Raw genomic sequence first — 24,695 nt, 5'->3', positions numbered from 1 at the left:
GGCGGGGGAAGGGAAGAAGGGGGACAAAGAAGTTGGGGGGGCAGGGGGGGAAGGCATTGCCAAGGCTGGCTGCACAAACAACACACTGCACCTTGCCCTCAAAAGAAACAATTGAGCTGGTTTGGGCTTCCTTCAGTAGACACAAGACTCTTAAACCATTATGAGACTTTGAAACACTAACAATTTTTGATAAGGACTTCTAGAGATTAAACAAAAAGTGAGCAAAGGCAATATTCCTTCCAGTTCGGTGACTGTAGCAGTTTGCTTTTGAATCCTTTATAAATAAAGCGTAGCATAATGTGAAACACCCTTCCTTGCAGCTTTTGAAAAGCTTTAAAACAGAGTCATTCTACGGAGCACTCTACGATAGCGCAGGCACAGTCTACAAGTCAATTCATGCCCCGTCTGTCTCCCATAAAACAGGGATAACCAAAGCCCTTCTTACACACATGCAGTCGTGAAGATAAATAATTAATGACTCCAAGACATCATGTGCAAACACTAAAGATCGCTCATTTTCTTAAATAGATATGAAGTGGAACTAGTGGGAATTATGCCAGTTTGTGAAAAAACTGCTCAGTGCAAAAATCATCTCACACATTTGGCCACCTCAGCAGTGGCTCAACACAGGCAAGCAACGCCCATTTATGCTACTCACCACACTAAATATAAAGAGTGTCCCAACAGGGCTGAAAAGCACAAATATACTGACCGACCAAACAACATCTACCTACAACATAAATGTGGGTAACATAAAAGCTTTCACGTTTCCCCATCCTGGGTTCAGCAGCTCTGTGCCCACCGCTGCCCTCTGCATTCCAGGGCCCACCGAATGGGACAGCAGCAGGTCTCCTTCCACAAGGAAGCCTGGGAATGAGGAGCACCCTTTACAACAGCAACTTTTAGTTTGACAGAACTAACTTATCAACCCTCATTTTTAAGAAACAGAATCCATTATATACACATCATAAATGGGTCATGTGTGTCTTGCTGTTCCTTCTGCCAGCAGACTCAGATGCAAGATACCAGGTGGTCCAGTGGACACTGCTTCATTTCCATAGCGGTGGCAAAGACTTCCAGATTAGCCACAAAATGGACTAATTGAAGAAAACATTCAGCTATCCTAAACAAATAACTACCGCCACCAACACAGACGTAGCCTTCTAAGCCCTGTACACAAATATTTAATAGAAAGATATACATTCATAGTTTTATTCCTGTATGGGAGAATATGCTTCAGTTAAAATATATCTCTTATCTTTTAATTGCAGGACCTGTTTTCATCCAGTATGTTTGGTCATTTAAAAAAAGAAAACAGCAAATTGTCTTTGAATTAATCTCATACACATAAACCAAGAAATGCTTAAGGTCAGAAAAAAGTACTGTGGGTTGAAACGGTTTTCATTGGTTTTGTTGTGTGTCAGAATCCCTTTCAAGATAAGTCCAGAACCGTGCATACAAAACCAGCACTGTTTTCAACATACACAGCCTTCTCCCAGTGTTCAAATTTCACATTCATTTTGGAAAGCTAAGCCAGTGATTGCTATCTGAAGAAACAGCTTTTGATATATCATCAATTTCCTGAAGAACATATCAGTTTATTGAGCAGGGGTTTTCAGACTCTTAAGGTACCTCATTTGATAACATTATGCCTCACTTTTTTTTTTTTGTTCAACTACAGGTAAAATATTAAGACACCTGCAGAAGACACTTCCTCAAAATCTCACCACAGGTACCTGCTGCTAAGATTATCAGGGACTCAACCTGTTAAAAAGTTAAAAAAAAATAAACAAACCCTTCCTCCTTGGCATATTAGATCCCACCTTGTTTCTAAATCCAGAAAGCATCTAGTCAAAACACTTGTACATGTGTCTGAGATTAAAAATAAAAGCAGTGGGGCATTTAATGCATATAGGAAAGGACTCTCAGCAACATTAAACCATTTCTGCTGCTACAAATTCTCCAAAACTTACCACCCAGTCCCCACTCTTCAGGTCACACTACCTACAAGGCTACCCTAGCATCAGGAGGCCAGTATCTTTGCTGCGAGATAACTATGCAGTTTCCCCACAGATTTTATTCTGTGGTAACCTTTGAAATTACCAAGTCCAAATTCACTAAAAACCATATCTAGCTAACACAAAAATCAGTTGTTTACCTCAGTCTAGGTCCCGGTGCATGAGAAACCACCTCCCTGAAAACATGGCCAGAGCTACAGGCTAGCAGAATGGCTGAGGTTTGTGCCCGTTGCCTCTCATCCTGTCACTGGGCACCACTAAACATAGCCTGGCTCCGTCTTCTTTGCACCCTCCCTTCAGGTATTTATATGCATTGATGAGATCCCACCTGAGCCTTTTCTTCTGCAGGCTGAACTGCTCCAGCTCCCTCAGCCTTTCCTCAGATGTGAGGTGCTCCAGTGCCTTAATCATCTTCGTGGCCCTTTGTTGGACTCTTTCCAGTATGTCCACATGTCATTTGTGAGAGGAGCCCAGCACTGGACACAGTGCTCCAGGTGTGGCCTGGTCAGTGCTGAGCAGAGGAGAACGATCATCTCCCATGACCTGCTGACAATGTTCTGCCTGATGCAGCCCAGGATATCATTATCCCTCTTTGCAGCAAGGGCACAATGCTGGCTCATGTTTAACTTGGGTGTCCACCAGGATCCCCAAGTTCTTTTCTGCAGAGATGCTTTCCAGCTGGGTGGCACCCCAGCAAATACTAGTGCCTGGGGCTGCTCCTCTCCCCAGGTGAAAGACTTTGCTTTTCCCTTTGTTCAACTTCATGTGGTTCCTGTTAGCCCATTTCCCCTGTCTCTCTCAAGGTCCTTCTGGATGGCAGCACAACCCTCTTGTGTTACCAGCCACTCCTCCCCCTTTTCTGTCATCTGTAAGCTGGCTGAGGGTATGCTCTGCTCCATCATCCAGATGGAGATGCTGAACAGCATTAGAGCCAGTACTGAACCCTGGGGTACGCTGCTAGTTACGGGCCTCCACCTGGACTTGGTGCCACTGCACTAGCACTCTCTCTGGCAGGCAGAGCTGAGGGAGCCAAAAGTAATGGTCCAGAAATCAAATCACTCTTTTACTCCCACTAGGGGCTTTGCAGATTAGAGTTGAACATTATAATAGTGAGGCACAGCTGGAAATAGATGTTTCATAGCTGGTCATGTTCTATAAAAAAATAAAATAAAATCTTTACATAACATCTAGTCCCAAGAGCTGTCACACTGACGTTTAACTCTAGGATATGCATTTCTCACAATGCCTCTTACTCAGCCTTTATTCCTAGGGCAAGGAAATTGGTAAGGTTCAGAGAAACAGCATAAGTATTTGCAATAATACTGATATAGCCATATTTCCAAACCAAGAGTTTTAGTCAAAACAACTTTTTCTATTAGAAAAACTTGTTTTTACCTCAGTTTTCTGTACAGTTTGACTTGACATACATTGTATCCATGCATTGCAGAAAAAAGTTCAGTCCTGACTTCAAGGTTATACAGCGGCAATAAGGATTAGACCGTATGTTCAGCATTCATGCCAATTTATAGCTTTGTAAACGAGGATGCAATTGAGGACAAGTACAAGCGTTAAATTACACAAGAGCCTTCACTGTCCTCTAAAAGTCTTAACCAGTTAAGGAACAGGACAGGTTTTTTCCTCCATAATTCATTAGGAAGGATTTATAGAATGGCTTGGCTTATTGGCACAAGACAACCAAGGTATGCGGCCTCAGAAGTCCCAGCACCACACACATGGAAAAAGAGGAGGAATAGAGACCAGTAAATAGGGTATAATGACAGCCTGCACCCAGAGCAGCCTATTCCAGGTATTGATCTCATGTGGCTCCATACTGTAAATATAAGCTAAGGCAGGCCTCTTCCTAAGCAGCAGTTCTCTCCATGACTTCTTGGACACCCAGACCGTATCTGAAGTTACTCATCTCGGTGACTATACTATCTCCCTCTCCTCTCTGACCCAAAGCTATTTTGGAACCTGACCTTCTCTCAGTCTCTCCAGTAAGAATGAAGCCTTTGATTCTTCTAGGGGTTTGGGACCACAATGGAGAAAAAGGCACCGTCCATCGTTCTTTGTGTGTGCACACTTTTTGCGCTCTCCATATTATCTCTGTTGTCACTCACGTTTATTTACCCATATCCACTTGTTTCATTTATTTAACAGATTGCTATACCCGCATGTTTCTTCCCCCCCTGTCTGGGAGGCCACTGTGTCACAACACAGAGTACCATCCACTTCATGAAAATTAATTCAGCAGGTGTTTCTTCTTTGCAGTAAGTTAGCTTGGTGTAAGCAGGTTTACACCTACTAAATATAAACACATATGGAGGTATTTAAGGTATTCTGTCATTCACTCCACTTTCAAAGATTAAGAAGTCTAAACTTTAAAGAACATGGAAAGTTTGTTTTGAAGATTAGTGTGGCCTTACCATACGCACATTTTCATAAGACGCTTGAAATCACAGACTGTGCCTGTACTTCACGTTTCATAAACGTGCATACAGTTTCTACACTTGAGCAATTATTTCACGTTTCATGCAAAGGGCATTAGAAGTATGACACCTGGGCTCACACATTTAGCCTGAAGCTTCAGGCTGATAACATGCTTTTTGTGTGTATACATGCATGCATTTTGGGGGGGAAAAAAAAAAAATCAACTGCAAGCCCCTGCAAAAGTAAGAAAGCAGACATACTGCCAGGTACAGCATCTCCAGAGAACATTACATTTATAAATACTACAATTCTGGTAGCTTGCATAGCACATTCATGTTATAACTAGTAAATTCGTTTCACATGTATTTATATCCAAAGAAATAAATTTACCAGCTGCAAAAGACAAAGGCAAAACCTTCCCAAAAATGCTAGATGTTGTCACAAGTATATTCTTGACCAATATCAAAACTTAATCCAATCCACCAAACTGTTTGCTAAAGTCCAGCTACCTTTACGCAACAAAAGGAGCAAATTTGGTCGATTCCCTGGTTTCATGTATGAACCTATAATGTCATCAGGTTAAGAACCAGAGTAGTTACCGGTTACTCAGAATCTTTAACAAGGCATAGTTTGAGACTCACACCTACAATCCTGCACCACACTGTGGAGGAAGGGAATAAACATCGAAATGAAACTCCACAGCAGACCCTATTTCTAAAATAACTTCAATTCATCATTGAGATTCATTCTGAGCAAAGAATTTTCATTCTACAAAGAACTGGCAAGTGAACCTGGTATCAATTCAACTTCAGATAAACACTGCTAATACTTAGAGCCCTTTGACAATGAGTATTAAAAGAAAAGTTCTATTTATGCCAGACCCATTATAGAGGTTCCCTACTGAGGAACATAATAATTTGCTGGATGATTAGTTTATTGTGTAATTATTCAGAGCTTATTATATACACATCATCTCATAAGATCACGTGGATTGTCTTACAATCTTCATATCTCCCTGACCAGTCCTTATAAGAAGCTAAAGGCACAAGTTGCTTTGACAAGTTTCTGGACCACAAACCATAGCTGACAAACTGATTGCATCCAAAAAGTCACAGTGGATGCAATGGCCAAGGATAGGGAAGCCTGTACTCCCAATGTTTGCCTTCAATCAGCTGGGAGGAAAACAGACTCTAGCTGTGTACCACCAGTGAGAGCAGCACGATTATTTCAGTTGAGAAAGGCACATGCTGAATTATCGAAACCTTAACGCAAAAAAGTGTTGCAGCCTCAGCAAATGCATTGAAACAGCAGCACGAGTAGCCTAGTAACATGAAGTGCCAGGCCACTGTTTATTTCTAGTGTGTATAGACTACAGGAAATACCTGATATAAGGTATGCATTTGATAAACAACAAAGATCTCTCCCATCCTGAAATTCATGGTATTGCTCACTGCTGCACCACAATAACAAGCACATGCCCCTTATTTAGGAAAAAGAGTCCCAAAAGATTTCTACTGTTACTTCAGTGAATGATATAGCTGGAATAAAGTTCTCTCCACAAGCTCATGGTCTTATGGGTTCATACATACTTCCTCAAGAGCAAAACTATTAATTGTTGTGCCACATTAGAAGGAAAAATGTGATTTACATCTATTTTTATCTACAAGCTTCTGGAGAGTTAGTATACAGCTGTACATTTCTTGTACTTGCATACGTAATCAATATTTTACATTTTCTATTTTTACTTTAAAATGACAGCTCATAGGAGTAATTGCTAACTGCACAGATCAGTAGAGACCCAGTCTGGAGAAGTCTTTGTCTACAGACATTTTTCAAGAAAGACTACTGCCTTTAACTTGAAAAAACAGTGGTGGGGCAGAACTGGTTTCCTGCTGTACATTTTAAAACAAGCTAGTGACAACCAAAGCAACATCAAGATCAAGAGAGCGCAGTTCTCAAAATCTAAAGTGAAACATTATCCTCTGTCAAAGTAGGCTATATAAAACCCATGAAATATTAACATAAATGTTTAGTCTTTTCTTACGTAAGAAAGTTGAAGACCCAAGAACACCCTAATGCCTTGGCTGCTCCTGATGTAACTGCAAATACAATGTGAATAATATTTTAAGTATTGTTATATACCTGAATGCAGTAGAAACAAGAGACATGCCGTACTGGGTTATTTCAGTCATCCATCCATCTCAGGATTCTGTCTCCAAGGATGACAGCAGAAGATACCACGTAAGCAGGGTACATGAGCTCAGCCATTATCTGTAGTTTATTGCCTTTACTCCCCAGCACCCACAGAGGGCAGTGGGAACATATGCTCCCTTTGGTGGCTGTTCATGGACCTGTTGTCCACAGCCGTGTTTAACCTGCTATCTGCCTCCACAGCCTCTTAGGGCAGCAGGTCTGCCAAGTAAGGCAATTCTCCCATTCTCATAGCCGGTGCTTCTCTACAAGTATGAGTCCTACACCATTCTCTAATAAGAAGTTAAGGCTATTTTTGGAAAGACCACCTGTCAAAAAATAATTTCCAGTACCTTCAGTGCTCCTTTCATGCAATGGTACGCAGCAGCGAAACACACCTCTTGCCCCTGAAACTTTTTTAAGAATTTCCCATCACATGGAGTGCAGCAAGAAGAAAACAGGAATTACCATACGGGAACTTGGCCCATATTCTAGGCTAGAGGAAAACAAACTCTTCAAATAAGCAAAGAGTTGTTGGGGTTCCCCCCTCAACTGCTTTGACCACAGAAAAGGCACATCCATGTGTCCTATTCACATGATGGCCACTCTCCTGGTTGAAAAGTTTATCAACCCCCGACCAACCAGCATGTCACCGTTGCCATCCTCACCACTGGAAGTTAGATATCACTTCAACTTCACTCGCCTTATTATTATTATTGGGTTTATTTTTTCCACATCACCCCAAAAGCTGTAGTTAAAACTCAGTGAAGAAGAGACAAGAGAAGACTCACGTGGTAAAGTTTACTGCCTATCAGCCAGCTAGGCTACTCCTGTGATGATTACCTGTTTCTTGCAGAAAGAATGATCCAAAGCAACTATTTACATGTTTAAACTAACCCAGCTCCGTTTGTCTCTAATGGTGCATGGAATAATCATGTGAACTATCTGGCTAGCAGATCTGAATGGCAGTAACTTCTGCCAGAGGCAGCAGTAAGCTGCTGAGAACACATGCTTTTCCCAGCCTAGTGTCTCTCTCTAAATTCAACCAGAGCTGTCTGAATGATGAGTATATTTCAACAGAGGTATCAAAATAGTTATGATGGGTCACACACATGAATTTAAAAGGAATTTCTAAGGCACAAAGGGGAGATAGGTGTCCATCTCCCTTGGTACATTCAATTGCAGGAGTGCCCCTACCTCTTCAGAAGGTTAGCGTTCAGAAGGGATCTGCTCCGGAAAACACTTATCTTGGGGCTCAGCATTTTCCATCATTCTGGACACCCACTGATGCCTGCCACAAAAGCCAAATACTTGGGTGTACGCTTATCTATCAATTGCTCTGATTCATACAGGGGAAAAAAATTTAAAAAAAAAAAAACAAAAACAAAAACAAAAAACCCCCAAACCCCAACAACCCTCAGTACACTGTTTTCTCTACTTACATCATCAGCCATTCGAGCCATCCCTATCTATTACTCCCCTTTTCCTTCGGTTACACTCTCAGCGTTTGTTGACAGTGCACAGGTGATATAGTGGGCTAAGACAGAGAAGGAACACTGGTGAGTTAGGTGTAATTGTTTTTTTTAAAACCCCTAATCTACATATTTGGAGAGGCAAAGAAACAGAGATTATATGATTCACCCTTGACATTCTGCCAGATAACTTCAATCCTGTAAAATGCCCCCTAATGACCTGAATATAATACCATGGTGTTACAGTGTCATTTAAATACTGCAGGGTTCTTCCACTGGCAGTGCAGTCTGCAGACTTAATATGTAATGTACAGGATTATATTGCCACTAAAATATTACTTAGTGCTGCTGAAATTTCAAATTAATTCTGGGAGCTAAATCATTATTCAACTCTGCCTTTGCAGAGACACATTCCCCTGGTTGTTTTAATAACAGCGATTTTAGAACTAAAAGGTTGGTACTGTCTCTTTGAGGCTTGCTCAAACCGAGAAGTGGCCTCTAAACTGTCAAGCAAATTAATGCAGCGATGCATGGATGTTTGTGACCAAGAAAATAATTTGAGAAAAATGGGCTCCAATATTAAGAGAGCTCATAGTGAGGTGGCTGATGAATCATTTTATTATTTCACAATAAAAGAAGAGACTAGTCTGGTTTTCCCTATATTTATATACATACGCACTCATATGTTCCCGTCCACCACCACACTCCTCCACAGACAGAAGATTTCTTAATATTTGAGGGGACAATCTCAAGTAAATAACACAACTGTTGGTAACTGATGAAACCGATCTATGCCAGCTGAGGATGTGGCTTTCAAGTCATTCTGAGCTCTAGTCTTCCAAACCTAAATAAACAAACTTCAGCTTTTCAGAGCTCTCAGTTTCTTCTTCCTGTGTAATTCCTGTTACTAGGGAGTATTTTGTACCTTTGGGTAACTGTGGAACTTCAACATTAAGATGGACAGATCCTTGACACTATAACCAATGTACAAACTAATTTGCTAACATATGAAGTAAAGGAAGACAAAAACCAGAGGACGGGCTAATTGTAAAGCCAAATTTCTCCCCTCTAAAATTCTGCCCACTTTTAACCTTGTGTTTAGATTAGTTTCTGTTTCCCAGTTAAAATACCAGGCTGCTCACTTCTACAATGTAGTTGTTTACATCTGTGAAATGTTCCTAAGCAATATTGGGGAAATCCACTCCCCCACCAAAAAACAAACCCAGTAGTAAAGGACAAACAAAATGGGGCCAAATACAGGGACCAAAGACAACTTGTGGTAGTGAATCTACATTTGGAATAATCAATCCTCCTTATTAAAACTGTTACCTACTTCCTCATTCATTAATATTGTCCTTGTTTACACTTGCAGTCAGGCCAAAGATTTTCCCCTCCCTCTGAAAATAATTTCCTGCTATTGACAGACACGTTCAAGTGCTGGATGCATGTACGTCAACATGGCATACTGCAGGCAAAGGCGAGCCTTCTTGGCCACCATCCAAGCCAGCTGTAAATGAGCCAGCTCCAAACTGGAAGCTGTGTAAGCACAACTAGCACAGCAGTAAGCCTGATCTAACACATCCTGCCAAGAGACCGAGCTTATTAGCTCAAGCTCAACACAATGCTAATGATGGGCATGGGGCTTCTGGTTTGGCTCCACACAGAATGCGGCCAGCTGAAGATGAACAGATCAAGCTCATGTCTGCTCACGAGATACAGCGCAGGTACATGTTCTCTCAGGGTATACCCCTCTACTGCAAGGACTGTTTGTTTGCCTCTGCATGAACTCCCAAAATGCTCTAACTGCAAACCAACAGGACCCGAAGGCTGTGAGCAGATGGAAGGAACATGGGTCTCCAGGTGAGAACTTCAGAGGCAGTACAAGAAAAAAGGCACCAGGCAGGTGTTAGACAAGCACCAGAAATGTCAAAGGTGTGAGGGAAGGGCAGGGCAAAGTACTGCAAGGCTCTACGAACTGATAAAGAGTGCTCTGCCTCTAGCTTCTCAGCTGCTATCGGGTCCAGGGCAGTAATGACGAAAAAACCCCACATTACCATATAGATGATGTTCAATGGACTCTCTGCATGGGCAGGCATCCGTCCCACCAACCAAGGAAGAATCCACTCCATTTGGTGGATGATTGAACAGTCCAAAAGAGGAATGTGCTCAGAGAATGAAATCCGTTATCAAACTGGGACCTGAGAAAACAACATTCCTCTGATGCCATAGCTGATACTAAAGAAGCAGTGATAATCTGGTGGTTGGCAATAGTTTGTAAGAGAAACTTACAGATTCAGAGCAAAATGAGACAAAAATCAAAGGGTAGCAATGAAAATCACCAGAGGAAAAAAAAACCAAACCAAAACCCCAACTAAAACATGTTGTAAGAAGAGCGCCTGAAGAGACTGGGAATGTTTACATTTAAAAGGATAGTAACAAAACAGTCATTGCTAAACTATATTAAACAGAAACCGGCCTATAGAAGTTAGTGAGCTTCTGCCCACCCAGTAAGAGAGCACAAGAGCAAGAGGCAATTCCATTAAATTAAAGAAGCGCCTCATTCAAAGGCAACAAAAGAAAACAGCTTCTTATTCAACATGTAATTATTTTGTTGAGTTCTCTGCCATCAGACTGTTGCTGTGTCAAACGCTTAGTATCTTTGAAAGGTGGTGTTCATGCCTGTTTTCTTCTTCCTCCCACTCTATTTGTGAAGCAGTATTTTTAGTTTTCAGTTGTTTGAGCTTTCTGCTGCATGGGACAGGTATAAGCAAGCGAGGGAAGGGACCCCACATGGTGTTGCAGACACGCTCCTCCACATATTCTCATCCTGCAGCTCAACTCTGTTTATTTTCACTTGTGAGATTTTAGATTACATTGTATATACGGAGGTTTTCCATGATTTGTTAAGCTCAAAATCTTTTCTTTGAAAAGTCTTAGTTTGATCTGTGGTGAAGACTATACATTCTTAGCAGAGTACAACTAGTTTAAATACTTGGCTGTGGTTCATAAGTTGGGGCTATACACCTGCTGGCGTTTCACACAGTATTTCCCGCACTCTGATAACACACATCTCATTCATACATATCTTTATGATTCAAGGCAGTATTTGAATCACTGATAGGTGCTTCAAAGGATTTTTTTCCTCCCTTTTCCTTGTCCTTTCATAAACGTCTAAAAACATGAAGAAATCAAATCGGATTAATCACACCAGGTTAAGAGACAGACTTAGCCATAGACAAAAGACAAACTGAGAGCTGAGATTACACTTGCATTGTTCTTTTGTCTTGAGAAGGAAATAAATTTCTCTTTTGCTTTTCCCACTTGAAGGCCTGAAAAAGCAAGCTATACTATCAGAAATATCAAGGCCTAATAAAATGTGTGAAAACACAGTTGTACCTTGAATTTTCTAACTTCAGTAAGATTCAATACAGGAATTTAGTTTAATACTGTTCAATATGAAACGTATTTAAAAATCCACAACAGTATTATTACTGCAGGTTAATTTAACCTTATTTAAAATTTGTCAGTCATTTAAAAATACATATATATAATTGTCAACCATTAACAGACTGTGTTCTGAAACAAGATCTCAACTTACATACACATCTATCTAAAATATGTCTAATATATACTATATACATATGTGTAAGCTGTACAAGTCAAATTAACAGTCCCTTTCCTTACATATGCTTTCAGTGAAAAGATACATATTCTTGGCTTGTAAAGCAGCTGATCTAAAATACCCTAGACCACCACATTTCTAATAGTTGGAAGCAAACACCGAGGAGATCAACAAGATTAAGAGGAAAAGGAAGGATAGAGAAGTAAAATATTTGCCAGTTAGCTACAAATACTTTTGTATTGAACAAAAATAAATATTCAATCAGCATATTATTTCTTTTGGAAATACTTCTTTGCAGAGAGGAATGCAAGCTAGCATCCTTTATAAGGCTGTAAGAGTCTTGTCCATATCACCATAAAATAGGTTTAGTACAGGATACAGCAATCTCCCATGCAGACACATGATAAACAGAATACTTGAATGCTGATTCTATTTGGTCTCCCTTCAAAGCAATACTTACTTTTAAAAAAATAAATAAAATAAATCAGAAACCATCTGCCAAAGGAAGTACCTCAGACTAAAAGGCCTGTCTACACTCAGTACGTGTACTTTGCTTTTTGTTTAGACAAAATAAAACCAGGATAAACTGCAATGTGTCTGCAGAAGGTTCTTCTATTTTTAACCAATACTGTCCTGCCAGTATCAATTCATCCAGATAGAGAATCCTTCATTAAAAATATAATTTATTTTGGTTGCTTTTCACTATGCCGAAGTGACATCTTTCCCAACCACTGTCAAAAGCAATTAAGAACACGGAGCTTTTGAGAACAAGTTTCAACCATGATTCCCATTGGCCTGTCTAAACAAAGTTTCCTTATAAAGGATTGGGAAGTCTTAGATGGCAAGGGGCAAAGCCAAACAACATGAAAAGTATTATTCAGATACATATATTATCATTGCAAAATTAACTGTAAAAGTCTTTGCAAATTCTCATAAATGCACAGAAGCTACAAACCACTGAGATATACTAAAGAAGAAGATAAATCACCAGAACATCTCCAAAAGAAAGAAGCAAGCTCTTGTACACTATTTTCTCTACCTAAAGAGGTGGATTTGTGTCCCTTTTTCACCTGAAACTTAAGGTGCTACAGCATTTTACTAAGAAGCACAGCACTGAAGACAACCCAAGTATGAAGTTACCAACATTTTAGTTATACTGTACAAGATTTCTTGGGTATTTCTCCACATTTCTAGGTGATCACTTGGAAAAGAACCCCAAACTTAAAACACAGTTTGCCTCTGAATCACGGCTTACTTTTACAAAAGATAACTAGAGCATTTGTATTTAAAGCTGATTGTTGAAACAGTATGTTTTTCTTCACATACAGCAGCCCAATAGCTTCAGGACTACTTCTTCGCTCCATACAATTCCCTCTCAGTCGACTGCTCTAGCTACAGAGCAGTAGGTACCACCATTCTAGACCAGACCAATCCAGACGACTTTGACCAATTATGATAGCATTCGCTCTATGTCACAGGATCCAAGAGTTTTCTACTGACAGCTGCTGAGGTAAGCAGGGATAAAACAAAGGATTCTTCGTTCCCCAGTCCCCACCCCAATACTGACATGACAAGGAGCAGAGCACCCAGAAAACAGTGGGAACATTACCAGTTCAGCTAGCTACCTTCAGATTCAAAGCACACCTCAACTCAGCTTTGAAACTGCAGAAATGCAAACAGAAGTAGTGACTCAAACATCAGTGGCCTACACAGCAATTGCTGTACCCCATCTGCCTGCCCCTAGCACGGGAGCACTTCCAAAATTATCACTTCAATCACCTCAACCAGTTCTTCCCATCTTTTAGATGGGAAGATGTTGATGTTTTCTATCAACAAAGCTCCTTTTGGGAGGGACAGCTTCCCTTACTCAAACCTCCAGCCTTTTTTTTTTCTGCTGTGTCTTTGCCTTATTCTTCCTACCCTAAATCTTCCCAGTTCTTCAATTAATGATTTTGCTCCTCTTCCTTCTTTTTCTTCTTCTATTATCCAACATCTGTGTTGCTGTGTCCACACAGGTGTGCAGAGGTACCCCCAGGAGTCAGACAATAAGGCACCTGTGGCAATCAGACATTACACATTTTATTGAAACAAAACACAAGTCTTACCTTATTAAAGTAAATGATGCTACACTTCTACACCAGGAGAATATCATTAAATAATCAGTCACACTTAAAGGAGGACTTTGAAAAGTTTGGTGGGGAGAGGAGGAAGGAGTGAGGACACCCTGTCAACATGCAGAACCCCAGCCCTTGCTCAATTCCAAATCTACTGAGGGTCCTCCTTGCTATGCCAATTCAGGGCCTGAATTTGGGAAAAAAAAAAAATCTACTATTTCATACTTTAAAGGAAAGCTCTAAGACAAACTATACTGCCTTTCTGTAACTTCTGATGTAATTAATAACCTGACTCAGCAACACCACCATCTTGATATGGTTATAAACCTTCCACTGACCATGCCCTGAGCAGCCTCACAGAACACACAGCCACGCTGCTGGGGTGATTTTTCGCAGTGGCAAAGCTGGAACAAGCAGTTCCTTCTGCTGGCCGCTTGTTACCAGCTCTGCCCTCTTCCTACCCCTCCTGGTAGCACTAGGACAGCTTTATGGTACTGTGTAGCAAACAGAGTTGGTTAAGCTAAAAATAGCCCATTCATTCCCCCCCCCCCCTTTTTTTTTTGCTGGGTTATTTTTAAAACAGATCAGTTCTCTGCCCTTGTTCAACAGGCAGCTCAGCTGGAAGGGGAAGGGAGTAGAAGACATCGCTGCCAGCCCAGGGGTGTAATAGGGACCACAGAGTCTCCTTCAGCCCACCGTGCCACTAAGACATAACATATCCATGACATCACAGACTAACACAGAGGTCCTCACAATCCCAGTTTGAGCTGCTGTTTTGCAAAGTCTCAAAAGGAGCACGTGCTATTCCTACAGTTAGAAAGAAGAGGTTTGCATAATCTTAACCCTCATATCCTGGGAGCCAGAACTAATTCCATGCTTTCCTGATTTGACTTGGGGATTCTATGCCGCAGCAGCAGGACTTAGGAAACGGCTCTTCACTGTAACCTTGTTTGAGTGCTCATCTTTTATTTGCATTACTCTAGCTTGCAAGATGACAGCTATCAAGTCAGATTACCAAATGCCACTCACAGTGACAGATGCCAAAAGTAAACCATTAAGACCATCTAGATAGTGGAGTTAGGCTTAATATGTAGGTTGCCAGGTATTACATTAAGAAATAATTCTAGACAAATTCAGCAATTAAGAAAGTGCCAAATATCTTTTAACTTTTTTCTTTAAAAAACAAATGAATTATTAAAATTCATTGGATTGATCAGATAAAAACTCTTTTGAATTCCTAAAAATTGTAATGCTAAAAAAAGAAGAAAAAAGCACGGCGGGTGGATATAATAATTAAAAAAAAAATCCTCCTAACCCCCCTGTTCTTTCTGTGTGTTTATGAAGCCTCCGGAAATACCATGGCAAACATTCCAGCTCTACAGCAGCGAGGCCACGTGACCTGAAGGCACAGCAAGGAACTTCTTTCCCAAGTTTCTTCACAGAACAGAAAAGTGATTTATTTTTTTAAACCAAGATCCAACCCTAAGGAAGTCTCCATGAAATTTTCAGGAACACTGTTTTAAAACAGGGTGTGTTTTGGTGTGTGTGGGGTTTTTTTATTATTATTTGCTCTATTTCTATGCCTGCATACTTTTTTATTATAAAAGACCAAAGTCTTAGACCTATATTCGTGGGCATAAAATACAGTATACTCTTTAAGGCACCACCAGAAACTATTTGCAATGTCCTCTAAATCTCCTTTTAGAGTTACAATCAGTACTATTGTATTTCTTAAAATAGCCAAGATCTTTTTCTGGAGAAAATTACGGCACAATTAAAACCTCTCCTACTTCTAGTCTTCTAGTATGATTTCAGTTAGAACTACTAATAAAAGGATTTATGCACATAAGCTTTGATAAACATTATGAAAAAGTACTCAAAATGTGAACTTGAATAACAACCTTGTATTTTTACAAACAATCATGTGTAAGTACTTGGAAGTAATCGTTTAAAGTGTAGGAGTAGGGATGAATCATAATGTAATAGTTGAGTATCAGTTGAAATTTGTGTTTTGTCTTGAAACAAACTAGAAGAAAGCATCACAATACAGAAAGGAAAACAGTCCTGCAGCATAAAAGCACAGCAAATGGCAGGGACACACCACTAACTTGCTTTTGTAGCCATGTCAGAAATGCTTCTAATTATCAGTGGCAAAAGAGGGATGGCATTTCTGCTGGAAGCAAGTTTTACACTTTAGTCTTTCCTCTCCCCTCTCTTTCAGCCTACAAATATTAGTCTTACACATTTTTCTCCCATACAGCTCTTGAAAAGGTTGAGTTTTTCAAGGCTGAGAGCAGGCAGAAATGTTCATCAAGAAATGCCTTCAGGTCAACTGTCTGTAGCTCATCAAAGTGCAGCACTGAAAATATGGATGAGGGGGAGGAAGATTATATGAGCATGGTAGAGCAGAGTGGGAAAAAAAAAATCTATGTTCTGATGATCATTAACTTTTTTCCTTTTGGAAATGGGTTATCATCCACGTACCCTCAGTGGTGATGGGCACAAGGGTACTGACTCCTCCTCTAATTTCAGTTGCATTCAAAACAACTACACATACAGGGAAGGGTCTTTAATGCTATTTGTCAATATAAGAAAATGCCACAGGGATATGACAAGGAGTGAAAGTGGAGATGACCCACATAAAAGTGTAAGAAAAGGCAGCTGGTCCACAAGAAAATTAAGATGTAGACCAAATTCTTGAGAAGCTCTTAACTACACTGGAAAGAAAAGATTACTCATTGCTTTATAAAATACTTAAAATATCTAAACCCCCCCCCCCCCAAACCAACAAAACAAACCACCACACAAAACAAATCAAAAGTAGCAACAGAACAAGTTTGCAAAGATTATTTTTCTTAATGGGGGAAGGCAACAGAAACCCTGGAGTGCCCACTCTGTGGTTTTTTTAATTCTGTACAACAGCTGGACATGAACTATTGAACACATTATTGAAACTACTGTTCATTTCCAATCAGGGATTTCTACTTTGTTTATTATAAATGCACATTTATTGGCAGCAAGTAGAACATATTACTGTTCTGTTTTATAGCTCGAATGGCTCATGTAAAGACTAATTTGTTTGTATTCTGTATCAGGATCAATATTGTAGCGGGGATAGCCCCAGGAATGTTTATGCTGAGGGCTTTGCTTGCAGTGTTTTGTTGTTGCAATCAATTGACCAAACAGGACTGCTTCTTAAAACAACAAATAAACTTTGATAGTGACCAGATCAGCTGTTAAAGCATAAAAGATGAGGCAGCGCCTGGAAACAGACTGAAGGCCCACAAGTGTTTTTACTGCCTGATGGTCCATAAAGCTTTCCTACCTGAATATTTCCCACCGGCCTTTCTTCCTCTCGGTAGCTGGGGACTGTTTCCTCAATACCCTCACATAACAAGATCCATTTTCCTGCAATAAAAATACAGACACATCATGCTTCCGTTCTCCTGCATAACACGGCAGCATTTAAAGCAGCTCACTGAACAGACCTGAAATGAATGACGAGCATTTAGGAGTCCCAGGACCAAGCCTGGAGGACCAGATCTGAGGCTGGTTCGGGGTTCCAGCCCAGCTCTGCCACCCCCAAGCTTCTGAAACTCGCTCCAGCAGTGTAAGTCTTACAGGTTTGCTTGCCTTTAACAATGAGATGAGTAAAAGATAGCAAGAATTCTGCTGAGGCTTATATCAAAATTTCCTGAACCAAATGGAATTTTTTTTTTTTCCAGTTAAAGGTCATGCTGAAATCTCTTTTATTCTCTTTATAAAGGGTACTCGCTGACTCTTGTGAGCTAAGTGCCATTAAAAAAAATAATCCAACCCCCAAACTCTGCTTAAGCAAATACCTCAAAACCACCATCCTGTATGTAGCAAAACGAAGCAAGTTTATGCATTACGTTGGCACAGCACCGCGACTTCTAGGAAATGCTTTTTAATTATAAAGACAGACTGTAAAGGGAGACAGGGGAATGTTTACAGGCAGTGTGTATTTTGTTACATGCTGTTTCAGCAGGCAGACAAGGTGTCCTTACAGCCTTATACGATTAGGCTCCAAAACTCAGCAAATATTGAAGAAAGGAACAGAACACGATGACTACATTTTGCTTCTCTTTTGACTAACTTCCAAATAACTTTCATGCAAAATAATTTTCCATTGCACATGAAAAAGCAAGTATTATGGGGAAAAAAATAAGGCACACAATTCACAGCCAGTCCCAGCTCCTCCCCACGGACCAGCTGTAGGACCAGACACTTTCATAATAACTCGCATGACAAGTCACAGGTGACTTACAAAATGCAGTAGAAAAACTTCAAGTTATTACAAATAACTTGTTACAAATAATTTGTTAGTTGCATTCAATATTTGTTCTGCAGTCATATTTATTCTGTTCACTGATAATTCGCAAAGAATAAAAACATGTCTGAAAACCGTATGTTAGAAACAGTCATGCAACCCCGACACATACAGTGCCGCCAAGGGACCGTCTGCTTCAGACAGGAACTCTGATGGTTTTCTTGTCTCACAACAAATGGCAATTTTAGAGAAGTTACATATTGACAGGCGCCCTGGGTGAATGATTGGATTTTAAGCCCTCATTGAACTGTGAATGTTTTCCCCAGAACATATTTATTCTCATCCAGAAGTTTTCCCCAGTGCTTTTGTCCTGCTTATACAAGCCAGGAAGAACATGTTAATTGATTCAGATTTAGTATGTGTTAACATGACTTTCTCAGCTAATGCAGACTGGGTCTTTAATGAAGTTGGAATTAGTTATTTATCCAACTTCTAAGTTTGTTCCTCCAAAGCATAAATTTCTGTTCTGCCTGCCCTGGGAGCTGGGTACCATTCCAGGTGCAACGGGATGGGACTTTGGCAAATCGGGCTGTAGCATTTACTTGGCAGCTTCAACTTTACCTCTCACTTCTCTCTCCTGGCCGCTTGCTTCCAGCCCTGCATTTGTGCAGCTGCATGGTTAGCTGGATTGGAGAAACTAATTTCCTTCAGCATGTTGTCTTCGTAAACAGCTGCGCCAACACAAGGCAGGGAGCAAGCACAGGGCAGGAGCGATCAGCCATGATGGCAGAGGGTAGGAACAGAGGCTGCTTAAACTGCACCGCTGCAACACACCAAGCCACCACTTTGTTCCCCTCCCCTGTGCTTCAGTTCTGCCAATCTGTAAAACTGGCACCACAATTCCTACTTTGTTTCATAAAGCACCTATTAAAAGGGCTGGGCTAGCCATTAACATTTCTGTGAATTCACATTACAGACCACCCACCCCTTTTCACAAATCAGCTCCAAGCTTATTCTAAGGACACTGGCGCTGTCCTGACCAGCATCTGCTCCCCGGTTTCACCATGCAACCTGCTCAGGGGCTGTACCATCTCCCCCATCGTTGCGCCAGCCTGTTCTCATGCCTTCCAGCCCCAGCTCTGCCAGCGCACTTCACAGGGTTTTGCTCTGAACTGGAATCAGTTTCTAAAAATAAAATTAGCTTTTTATTGAAGCCTGATCTGTTCTCTCATCCTATTTCTAGGAAGATCCCTGAAACAGTTTCACGGGCACAGTTTGGGAGTAGCGGGCTACACCTGAAAATGAGAATAGATGGGTAGGGAAGAGGAGACAACTGGAAACACCTTAAACTGGGCACCAGCCACCCTTTCCAGGTGTGAAACCATGGCCTCACTGTGGACCAACTCGATGCCGCACAATCTCCATCCTTTTCACATTCATACCCGGTTCACGTCCCGTGATACAGCTGCACGAGCGGACACTGGAAAGCACCAAGTCCTTTCCGCAAATACCCGATAAGGGACCTGCTGGCTGGGAATCGGGGAAGATCGAGGAGGGGAACTGGCAGTGCTTGGGCTGGTGAATATTTCCTGCTCTTCCAGATCCAGCAGAGGGAGCACAAAAAACGCAGGTTTTTTGGCCAAATGCTTTTTTGGATATGAACTGCTAGATGCTTGAAATCCCAGGTACTTTGTATTAGATTATTTCTTTAGTAATGTATGTGTGGGGCATTACAAGCGCATAATAGACAAAACCCTTGCTCCAAGTAGATTATGCCATAAAAATCAATACAGTGAAGAGGAAGACCAACACAAGCAGGGAAGGCTGCAGAAGTTGAGAGGAACAAGGAGAAGCAACACAGCAGGGCCGCCAAGTCTGGCAATTTTATCATTTCTCCTGCAATACTAGGAATTTTTCCTAAAGCCAGCTCTCCAAAGTCTCATCATCACATGAAAATGTCAGCTTTCAGATTTTTGTTTGTTTTAAAGGATATATCTCTAGGCTCCCAAAGTTCAAAAGCAAAGCTGTAAAGGTGATTAAGGTGAACCCCAAAGACTCAAGAACTGGAGTAGTAGTACAGGAATCTCCAAAATTTGTTGTCTGTATGTCACGGGCAAAACAATCTCAACTCAGAGAATTCTACTTTATTTATTGCCAATTAATGCACTTTTAATTACTGTTTCAGGAGTTGAGAAAAAAAAAAAGGAGACTAAGCGGTTCAGCAAACACTGAGGGAAACTCTTTTCCTCCCCCTTCCTAAGGCTCAACTTCAGACCCCTTTTCGCCCCTCCCTTTCCTTGCCTAATTTCCCTTGTTTCCCCCATGCCTTACACTCAGTCCATCCCAATGCCTTTGGTGAGACAACAAGCAGCACAGGAGGCTGTGGGTTGTGTGTGCAATGGTTTCTGTCTGCTCCTCCTCGCTTCTCATTTGTCCTTCCACTGCTCCTTCGCTTGATTTCCCCTGTCCCAGCCTGGACTGCTCCTCCACTGGTCCCAGTCCCCTGAGGACGTCCTGGCTCTGGCCTGGGGTGGCTGCAGTCCCTCAGGGGTGCCCTCACTCCAGTCTGGGCCAGCCACAGTCCCACGGGGGCACTGCTGAAAGGCAGCTCAGTGGATGCCCACCACCACCAAGTTTAGGCCCAATATACCAGACAGTTTCAACATTTTTCTTTTCACATGGTGCTCTAGTTTTTAGTGATTTTGCCAAGATGAATCAATGGAAAAGGTCAGTATACATAAGGGAAACGCCCAGAGCAAACTGTGCATCAACGGCAAGTCTTAAAATTAAAGCATATAAGAAACACTGAAGGGAGGAACTGGAAGAAATCCAACAGGGAAGCAACACAGAGTTCATCTTTAGGCCTCCTAAGTCTCAGTTGTATCATCTCAATGGACTTGGGTCAAGCACAAACAGCTTTCCCTCATTTCTCATCATGCCCTGGTCCACCTGGTGGCCACCAGCTTTTAGAGACAGGACTACTATAGATCTTCATGAACTACAACAGATCTTCCTGGAGCCGCGTGTCTCTTATTCAGTCTCATCCTCTGAGGAAAGCAAGAGGGACCCCAGGGTATCTCACTATCCACACCTCAGCACTCAGCCTGTGCTGGACTTAACTCTAAATAAATAAAATTCTAAGGGTAACCAAGAGCAAAACCTTCAGCTTCCATAGACAAAATACCACTTGGCCTCTGCATACCCAAACAAAAATGAAGAGATAGCAAATTCAAAACACACAGAGAAATTCCTGGAAAACAGAAGTACTGCACAGATAGACAGTTAAGTATGTTGTACAATCTTCTTATGGAAATACATAGAGCAGGTGCACTTCAGGGTATTTTTCTACTTTCACAAGTTATTTCCAAGTTCCAGCATTATTCTCCTTAAACTGCAGAATATGTTCAAATTCAAAATTCCTGTAAAACCACAGCATGTCGACAATCCCAACTTTTCATTTATGCAGGGCTGTAACTGGGTCACAAGTGAAGAACACAAAACGCTGTGCTTCCTAAATAAGCTTACTGGTAAACAAGAGTACTTCTGCTATGTGGGAAAACGTACAAACTTCTACAGCGTGTTTAAATATTATATACAGTCGTTGTTAGGTATCATACGCCTCTACCAAGTCTCCTGACTTGTTTTTAGAAACTTGGGCTTTTTTGAAATTCTAGAGCAACTCAAAATCAACACTGAGCATATGCCTGGTGAGCATTAGAAGCTGTCCTCTGCTGGAAAAGCAGTACTCTGCTAGTTTTATATGAAAGAGAAGCATAAAATGTTGTTAAAGTAAACAATATAAAATAGGTGGGGGTTTTAGAGGGGAAAAAACAGAGAGAGAAAGAGAGACTAAGCTCAAAAGAGACTGGTGTGCTCATTTCCTGGGCAGGGCTGGGGTAAGGAAGGAGAGTTAAGTTGGGAAGAAAAGATCTGGGGAAAGGGAAACAGAAGGAAGGGGGGCAGAGGGACTGCAGCTTCAAACTGACAACTTTCAGCTTTGCTTAGACCTAGACATGGTCCTCAATAATCCTTATTAAAGCAAGAACCAAAAGCACACAAACACATCACACCAAAACGCAGCAGCCACATTGCTGTCAAATATCAGCATTCATCTGATAGAACAAGAAGGATGAACACTCCTTCCAAACAACAAGCAGCAGATAGCCACAGAAAGCTGCCACATTGCAGTGAAACCCCCCATGTTCCTCGCCTGGCACCACCAAATGCGTCCTCCTGCCTGCCTGCCCTGGCATCAGCCCCCTGCCTGTGTCCCACTGGGGCTCCCCATGCCCCTAAAGTTCCAAGCAAACCCTTGCCCAGTGCTCCTGTGCTACAGCATTCCTTCCCAATACAGGAGCAGGTTCTCGCAGGCAGATCGCAGGGGGCTGCAATGGTGAAGCTCACTGTGCTGAACGCCGCAGCTGCTTAGACATGCTGTCAAACCTGTGGTTGCTGTATCACGTCGTTACTGCAACCTGTCCTCCTGGGAGATTTTTCAGGCTCACCCTGTTAGGCAGAATGCTATCAGGGTAGAGCAAAATAAGAAAGAATTGCAGTAATAAGTATTTTAATTTTTGCTTGGTTCCCCCCCCCCCCGTGTTTCACTGGGGTAACAGCAAAAGTTTTGTTTACTCAACCACCATTTCCTCAATTAGTTTTTCCCCATTTTTAATAAAAGTGTACCTTTTTTTCTCCGCATAAACAGAAATTAAACCTGTCTCAAACTTGTATTTCAAAAACCCCCAACGTAACTGGAGTATGCTTTCTCTCAGATGTAGGAAGCCATGAAGATGTAAATTCATCACTTCGAGATGGAAGGGAACATTAAGGTTGTGTCATACCCTACATATATAAGGCCTAACAGGAGCAGTAAGCACTATCATGATCTTCACTTCAGAACAACGACAAAATCCTTTGCTGCTCCCAACTTGTTCCACAAATATCTCATTATGGGAAGAACCACCTTCCCAATCCGGCTCTCTTTTCCATGCTGCCTGTGAACTTAAGACAGGCCCAGCGCACCTACAGCCACCAGGCCAACATCGCTGCTGTCCATGTCTCTGTTCTCCCACCTCACCCCTGGAAACCCTCCAGTTCCCGGGGCTGTGCTGCACCTCACCTCCCTCCCAGCCCCCCAGCCCAGACTGAAGGGCTGCACACAAGTCAGTAGGCTGGATCAGGAGATCCAGCACCAGGAGGGAGGAAGGGGTGGACGCAGGAACAGGGAAATAAGACTGGGAGGATGGGCGCTTCGGCACATCTTTGTGAAGACGCACGCCGCAACTTTGCTCTCAAACAATACCCTGATGCCCGTGGCTTTGGTCTGAGCTGAAAAAAAGACAGATTCCATGTGCCTACTCTGTGCCAGGGAGTCAGCCCAGGTGCAGCTCCTCACCTCCCCAGCCAAGCTGCTCCTCCTCCAACGCCTGCTCCAGCCTAACAGCACCGCAGCCAGCAACAGCAAAAATCAGCCCGGGGCAGATGAATCCAAAACAATTAAAGTTTGCAATTTGTTATCATTTCACAAGTGGCCATCGTAGTAACAGCTCCTACCTAGTCTGCAGCAGACAGCGGCATATTAGACAGCATCTGTTTACAGCAGAGAACTGAGTTGCCAACTCACAGGCATAGGATAACGAGCACTATTAATCTTGGCTTAAACTGAACCGTTTTTCTGGAGCTTGGACATCTCTTGTAAAATCCCATTATTAGACACCATTTGCCATCTATTTCCGTAGCAACTTTTTTAGTTTGTTTTGTTCTATTTCAGAAAAAAATTTCCCCTTCCCTTTTCCTTATATCCCATTGTACTTACAGAGCCTTGAACAATAATCCACTCAAGCACAGCCATGGAAGTGGTTTGAAGGAACAAAGGCTGCTTCTGGCATAGCCAGTGCATCTGACTCTCCCTACGTACAGCTGCCTGCATATCCTCTGCAGATTTGCAGAGCACCAGAAGCTTCTGGTGTGTGTTGGATACAAAATAAACTGTAGGCAGGAGTGGTCTACTGAAATTATACTTGAAGCATCGACTAAGGGTGCAGGTGAGTCACAAGCAAGTTCTGCAGCTGATCTTGCTAAAGGAATAGGTAGGAGAAGGTTGACCTGAAAAGAAAGCAGTATGCATGAACAAGATGAATTTAAAAAAAAATAAAAATAATCTAACTCCAGGAAGGCGGTGCAGTGGAAGCAGAGTGTCTCAGGCTCTGCTAAAGAAGATTATTGCCACATCTAGCAGTTAGCACCCACCCAAGTAGCGTGCCATCAACTTAATTCTCAAACAAGACTAGCAGAACAGCGAGACAGGATTAGACATGCTTGTTTTTAACCATTCATTTCTCTCTCTGGTGGAATACGATCGGCACAGCATTGGCATCAAAATTACTACCCTTCAAAATGCGCAAAGCGCATTTTTAATTTTACATGTAGCAGTTATGTCATATGGGGTTATTTATTTTTTAATTTAAAGTGGTAAAACATATTTAATCTGTTTTGAGAAAAGAACAAATTGATTTAGCGAGCAGTTCAAGGCTCTCCCTGGAGACACTCAACCACACT

The 24,695-nt window shown here is 41.7% G+C and overlaps 1 protein-coding gene across 11 annotated transcripts in view; it reads right to left on the bottom strand.

Annotated features, from left to right (window-relative positions):
• ZMIZ1 (zinc finger MIZ-type containing 1) overlaps positions 1-24,695 on the bottom strand; it is a 361,162-nt gene that overhangs the window by 218,149 nt on the left and 118,318 nt on the right. For 9 of the 11 annotated variants that reach the window (XM_054831980.1, XM_054831987.1, XM_054831982.1 and 6 more), the window contains one exon: positions 17,172-17,254. The exons of 1 other annotated variant lie outside the window; for it this stretch is intronic. The gene's annotated coding sequence lies outside the window, so the exon portion shown is untranslated. Of the gene's footprint in view, positions 1-13,652; positions 13,787-17,171; positions 17,255-24,695 lie in introns of all 11 variants that reach the window. One more of the 11 variants, XM_054831985.1, reaches the window with a different exon arrangement.

Source organism: Grus americana, chromosome 7 (assembly GCF_028858705.1).
Source record: "Grus americana isolate bGruAme1 chromosome 7, bGruAme1.mat, whole genome shotgun sequence".
NCBI classification, from domain to species: Eukaryota; Metazoa; Chordata; class Aves; order Gruiformes; family Gruidae; genus Grus; species Grus americana.
The sequence above is the reverse complement of the archived record's forward strand: the minus strand, read 5'-3'. Positions and strand labels throughout refer to the sequence as shown.